Source organism: Dendrobium catenatum, unplaced genomic scaffold, assembly GCF_001605985.2.
Source record: "Dendrobium catenatum unplaced genomic scaffold, ASM160598v2 fragScaff_scaffold_431, whole genome shotgun sequence".
NCBI classification, from domain to species: Eukaryota; Viridiplantae; Streptophyta; class Magnoliopsida; order Asparagales; family Orchidaceae; genus Dendrobium; species Dendrobium catenatum.
This window is the reverse complement of record NW_021318893.1, coordinates 443,187-450,439: the sequence shown is the minus strand read 5'-3', so window position 1 is coordinate 450,439 and position 7,253 is coordinate 443,187.

Genomic DNA, 7,253 nt, shown 5'->3' with positions numbered 1-7,253 from the left:
AGTCACATGAATTTTTTCTCTTTTGTACACACCCTATGTACAAAAAAAAATCTATGTAACTTCAGGTAATTGAGTGTTTTTTTTTTTAGGGCATATCCCATTCTATAAAATAAAAAATGAGAATTCAAAAGTAAGTAAAAAAAAAAACCATCCTAAAAAACATGAGGCTAGTAAAAAAATGACAAAGAGATCTAACCAACAAAATAATAAGAAAAGCAAGAAAACAAAACAGATAAAAAAAAAACTATCTGGCCTGGACTCAGAAAAATGCAAAAGATATCATTTAAATTGGAGCAAAAAAAACTCTCTTGGTTTCCTGAAGACCGTATGAAGGGAAAAAGGCAAGTTTCATAATTGTCCAACGCCCAAAAAAGAGTCTGCCTGAAGTAAAGAAGACAACGGGTGGATAAAAATAGAGGGGCACATAACACAGCAATCCAGATTTAACTCAGCAAGAACTAACATATCATCCATCAATAAGAAGAAATAATATCCTTCGTAGATTCAGTGAATGTAACTACCGCCAAACCGAAGCATTTATTAGAAAGTAGGTAATTGAGCATAGCAGACCAAACAATAAAAACTCCCTAGAACTTCATGTTAAAACCGATCTTACAGTCAGCCAAATATAATGACCAAAAGAAAAGAAAAACCCCTCCAAAAATAGAGAAGCTCATATATACTTCAAATTCAGTATCTCCTTTAAGATCTCACCTTTTTTCCATCTAGTGATTTTAAGATAAATCTCTCTGTAGATCTTATTCACAAGTATAACAACGCAGACATCTTTGGAGTTAAAACACATATTAGTGTGTTCTAACCAAAGGAAGTAAACAGTGGCATTTAGGATGAGAAGCATACCATTTGTTAACGTTATCAGGCATAGTTTGCCGATCAATATGATCAATGGCTTGGAGAATAGTTGGCTTTAGGAAGAAATTTTGGAAGTTAGGAATTAATTTTGTCAAGACCTTAAAAGAGAAGTCACATTCCAACAATAAGTGTGAGAGAGTTTCAAAGCATCCAAGGAAAAATTTGCATAATAAGTCCTCAATATGAATGCTTCTTTGAGAAAGTACATCAACAGTTTTCAAACCTCCCCTTAGTGACATCCATGTGTAGATAGAAGATCTCAAAGAGTATTTTTTGTGCCATACAAGAGGGTGCTAGTCAAAAGTGGCGTCATTTGTAAAAAAAATTCCAAGTAGAGATCTTTGAATGTGACTTTCTCTAAGTTATAATTTATCCCAATATATATGATTATTGTTGTTAGGGGAAATATAAATTCGATGGATAAAATTTCTGAAATTGGGGCTGATATGATCTGGGATAGCCCAAGTGTTATGATGCATCCTATCACCCAGTTTAGCATTAAAGTTGCAAACAAATTCAATAGAAAAATCCAAAAATCTGGAAGAGATAGAGTTACCCAAACACCAATGATCCCAAAGGATAGCAATAGGGTTGTTTTGGCTAAGGAGAAAATTGAATTTGTTCATAACTAAAGAAGCAGTCTACAAATACTTTTCCAAAAAGAAGTATCATTGTACTGAAAAGATTTCCAAGGAGAAATATATTAGGTTATAAGGCAATTGAAGAGAAGAGAAGGTAGATTATAACATCTGATAATTGTCACACAGTTAAAGCAAATCTTAAAGCTTGAAGAGAAGCAATCCTAAGGCCACCATTAGAATAAGGCTTGCAAGTATTAACATAAGAAATAAGGTGTAAGCACTTGTGATTCGATCCCCCCAAAAAAATGTTGGAGCATAATTTTCTAATAGCCTTACAAATAGTTTTAGAAATAATGATGTCTCTAATCTAATATGCCAATGTATTAGTAATAGTAAATTTGATGTATTGTAATATGCCTGCAAAAGAGAGTAGTTTGCCTTCAAACTAGAAAGGAGGTTAGTAACTTTATCAATTAAAGGAGAAAAATGAGAGTGCTTGATCCTATCCAGAGATATAGGAATCCCTAAGTAAGAAATTTTAGTTAAAGTATTTAGAATTTAAAGGGAATGAGAAATGGTAGGGGATGAGGTAACAAGAGGAGAAAGGAGAAGATAACTTTTTTCAAGTTAAGATGCAATCCATAGAAGTTGGAAAAAGAGTTAATAATTCTCATGAGGCAATTACAGTTAGGAACATTAGCCTTCCTGAAAACTAATAAGTCATTAGCATAGATTAAATGAGATAAGTGAAAACTCTTAAAATTAAACCCTTGGAACCTTTGAGCATCATTAGGTTCATCAATGAGGCAAGAAAGAGTGTCTATAATGATACATAAGAGATAAGGGCTAAGCGGCATCCTTGCCTAAGGCCAAAGGAGGAAGAGAAGAACCCCTCAAGAGCTCCATCACTACATATAGAGAAGTGGATATCATTTATGCAAGCTTTAATTCAATTGATGAAAATGGGCGAAACGCCCTCTTAGGCCATTCTAGTATAAAGATACTCCCTGGAAACCATATCAAAAGCTTTCATGATATTAAATTTTGCACAAAATAATTTATTTTTTATGTTCTTTTTGAACAAACTGAGAATTTTTGCCTCCGTAATTGGATTATTAGTAGAAAGCTTATTGGGGATGAAAGTATATTGGCTTTAATGAATGACCTCAAGCAAAATCACTTTCATGCGAGTAGCAAAAATCTTTGTGATGATTTAAGATCAATGGGTCTAAAATCTTGGTATTCTTAGCATGATTTCTTTTTCTGGTATAAGAGCTATGGGTGTAGTTTTGATGTCTTTGTGGATGTGGCATTTTGAAAAGAATGATTTAACAGCTTTACACATCAAAGGGCTAGTAATTCTCCTTTTTTTTTTGTAAAAATCATATTTGAAACCATCAGATCCAGGGGTAGAAGCGGAGCAATCGGAGAGAATAGTCGAATGGATTTTCTCATTAGTGTCCGGCATGATAAGAGAATAGATAGTAGCATTAGGAATAACATTGCCCGTGGGAATGAGATTGATATCAGTACACTCTGGAGCAGGTGAATTATATAAATCATTGAAGTGATTTATAATGTTTTGAATGTTGTTAGCTGAATATGGTCAGATCTAAGAATAGAGGCAGAAAGCGTGCATATGTTGAAAGAGTTTCTCTTATAGAGCTTAGAATAGAGAAATTTCAAGTCATCCACTTAACTTTAGCCTTTTGAATAGTCTAGGATGCTCATATAGAATTGTAGAAGGCAGGATCAACATTAATCTTCTTTAGCATATTACAAAGCACATTATTAAGGGGGTCACAATCAATTTATAGTTGATATTGATGTTGAATATTGGACAAATTAGTGCAATTAGCCGCAATCATATTAGAGGACATCCAATTCTTAGTTCTGATTTTCTCTTTCCATAACTTCAGCTTATTGTATAAGCAGATAATGGGGTTCCCTTGAGAAGGTAAAGCATAAATATTCATAAGGGGGTTCCATAAATTTGTAATTTTTCTCTAGTAGTTTTTGCATATCATTCTATGACTGATTCTCCTTTTAATGGTCAATCTAAGAACAAGAGGGTAGTGATCATAAATAAAGTTGTTCAACATAGTGTAGTGAGAATTAGGGAAACTATTGATCAAAGTATCATTGACAAGCACATAGTCTAACTTTAAATGAATCAGATTCTCTGCTCTTTGATTAAATCAAGTATTAAAGTTACGGGAAGATGGGAGGTCCAAGAAATTAGCATCAAAGATGAGGGAGTTAAACGGGGCCAGTTTAGATGTTGCAATCTCATTCCTGTCATATTTTTAGATTGAAAGCAACAGCAGTTAAAGTCCCACATCACCACCACAGGCAATGATCCATCATGGTTCAATTTCCTCAGATCATCCCAAAGCAAAAAATGTTCCTGAAAAGAGTTTGAAGCATAGACAGTAGGAAGTAAAAAGGCATGATGTATGCCAAACTTAAGAATCCCGATGATCATTTGGTTAAAAGAGAAAGTGGAGGAAAATAATTTTTTTCTAAAGTTCCACTTGATCCAAATGCGGCCAGGAGAAGCTTGTTCAAAGTTATTTAAGCTAAGCTCTTGATCAAAAAATTTGTGGGCTAAACAAAACCAAGGGTCGTTGAGGTTTGAATTATGCACTACAGGAAAAATGGCTATTACCGGCGGTTCCTAGCGGCAGTTCAATGGCCGCCGGTGTCACCGGCGGTTTAGCCGGCGGTTAAATCACCGTTTGTTAACGACGGTTTGCCAGTGTTTTTTATATGTTAAATCGCCGGTATTAACGGCAGTCCAGAAACCGCAGGCAAACCGCCGGATTAAAAATAAAATCGGCGGTTTAGCAGCGGCTTGGACCGCCGTTGATAAGTAATTTTGTACCGGCGGTTTGGACCGCCGGTGTAATATCAGTTTTTGCTCCAGGTTCGTCCGGACGAAGTCGGATCGTCCGGGACGATCGGTACAGGTTGTGCAGAAAATCAGTTTTGGTTGTATGATTCGTCGGGACGAAAATTGGATCGTCTGGACGAAAATTCTCCCGTGAACCCTTTGCCAGGGACGATATGTCATTTTTCGTCTGGACGAAATTCCTCTCTTCATGGATCGTCCGGTACGAAGCTCGATCGTCCAGTACGATCAGTCTGGATATATATAGAAATGAGATATTTTGAAGAGAGAGAAAAAGCTGAGGAGAGAGAAAAACAAAGGAAAAAGTGGAAAAGCGGATTTTCGGACGACGCGGAGCCGTTTTCGCCCGAAGTGGCTGTTGAGGAAATTGCTGTGCTCGAGGTAAGGCACATTCCGCCTTTCTCAATTTTCAGAACCGTCGTGTTTGGCGGTATATTCTGTCCGGATTTCGTTTTCGTTAATGATTTTTGTCCGTATCTGTTGATTGGCTCAGTTTTTACCGCGTAACTTTCTGTATATTGTTGACGTGCCGAGTGTGCACATTTTGGTTATTTTCTGAAGATTTTCGTCCGGGTATTTTTGATTCGACTGTGTTTTTAGTCGACCAGATTTTTCTGTGAAATTGGAATTTATCTGTGCAGTAGAATAAATGTTCTGAAATGTTGATATCTGTATTATGTGCGAATTCGGTAAATTTTCTTTGCAGGAATTTTTGTGTAAATTCCGTATACTGCCGTTGTGCTGCCCGATTTTTGGGAAATTTTCGAATTGTCCGTATTTCTTCTGAATTGAAATGCTATGTGTATAAGCTATAAAAAGGGAGTTATAAGGGGCCTGAATCCTATGAGATTCAGTTAGTGAAACGGAAAATCTGAAATGAGCTCAAATCTGAAATTCTGAAATCAGTTCTGTTCCGGATCCGATGAATTCTGTTTTGGTGCTATAAGCACATCTGTTTTGGTGCCGTGAGCACAAAGGGAGACATAAGGGGCCTGGATCCTATGAGATTCAGTCAGTGTCTGGGAAGGGAGGCATAAGGGGCCGGAATCCATAGAGATTCCGTCAGTGTCAGGGCATTTAGCTATATGTATCTGTACTATTTTCTGTATCTGTTCTGTTCTGTACGAAATTGTGATTATGATATGATATGATCCGTACGATTCTGATTTCTGATTCTGACTCTGTTGATTTGTTCTGTTCTGATACGATCTGTACGACTCTGATGTGATTTGATACCTGTCCGTAAGTTTTGATTTCCAATTCTGTTCCGATTTCTGATCTGATTTCTGTCCGATGAATTTGGTTCTGTTTTCTGAGAATTTAGATTGGTGGTTTGTTGCTTTGCTGAGCTGTTGAGCTCACCCTTGCTTTCTGGTGGTTTTCAGGTTCTGGGAAGGGCAAGGAAGTTCAGGACTAGGTTTCAGAGTCTGATCAGATTAGGTACTTTTGTACTTTTGATTTTTGTACAGTCATGGCTTTTCTGTTCTGTCTTTCTTTCTGTTGAAAGCCATGTACTGTTCTGTAGATGATTATTTTGAGGAAATGAAAAGATAGATGTTTTGTTCCGCTGCATTTGATGTTTTTAGTAGCTCTGTTGTTCTGTGTGCTTCTGTTGAGTTAAGAATTTGAAAGATCAGTTCAGTAACCTAATCCAAAGCCAGATCCTGGTTAAGAAAGGTCTCTCGTCGCGATCCGGCTCGGGCGGGATCCGTCCCCGTCGGGTCGGGTCGTGACAAGCTTTTTGTGGTATCAGAGCACTGGTTTTGGAAACAGGTTGAATTGTAAAACAGAGCTCTAGGAAGTGATCAGTGAGTCTGTCTAGGAGGTAGTTTTGGGTCGTTTGGCTTTTTATTGTGTTATTTTGTGTTGTTTTGTGATAGTTTTCCGGATTTTCTGGATTTTTCTGTATGGATCAGCCAGACCCAGACATGACAGACGGTCAGAGTGACGATCAGGCAGCACCAGTGGGGAGTACAGCCCCAGTGGTCGGTGCTGATACGCTTTCACAGTTTGCTTCACTTGTTGCTCAGATGATGAGCGAGACTCAGAGCAGAACTTCGACTGTTAGATCTGAGGACATTGATCGACACCTGCAGTTATTTTTGAGGTTGAAGCCTCCGAGGTTTGAGGGCGCTGTTGAGCCCAGAGCAGCCGAGGAGTGGCTGAGGAGATTGGAGAAGACTTTTGACGGGATGCAGTGTCCTGCAGACAGGAAAGTTCCGTTAGCTGTTTTTCTGTTGGACGGTGAGGCTGAGCACTGGTGGGATGGCCAGCAAGCAGCCAGATTTCAGGGCAGATTGAACTCTTTGATTACTTGGGAGGAGTTCACCGAAGTATTTCGGGACTGGTTTGTTCCCCCTTCTGCACGACAGCAGATGCAGGAGAGTTTTCTGAGACTTGTTCAGGGGAGCAAGACGGTGATGCAGTACGAGGCTGAGTTTACTGCATTAGCCAGGTACGCTCCGCAGCTGGTTAGCACGTCTGCTGAGAGGTGCTACAGATTTCTGAGAGGCTTACGAGACACTTTGAGGCAGCCTCTGATACCGTTCCGGATTACTGATTTCTCTGAGCTTGTGGAGCGAGCTCGTCTGATTGAGAATGACATGACGGCTACTCAGCAGCGGTGGACTGCGAGTAGGAAGAGGTTTGGAGGAGAGACATCTGGCAGTGGTTCCTCTGGGAAGAGGAGATTTGTTCCTGGATCTGGATCTGGAGATTCCAGGAAGAGCGGAGGATCGTCTGGTACTGCTACCAGTACGACTAGTTCTGGATCTGTCAGTACGGCACCTGTGTGCCAGAGTTGTGGACGGCGACACCATGGCCAGTGCTACAGGATAGCTGGTCTTTGTTTCAGATGTGGTCAGCCGGGACATAGGATTGCAGAATGT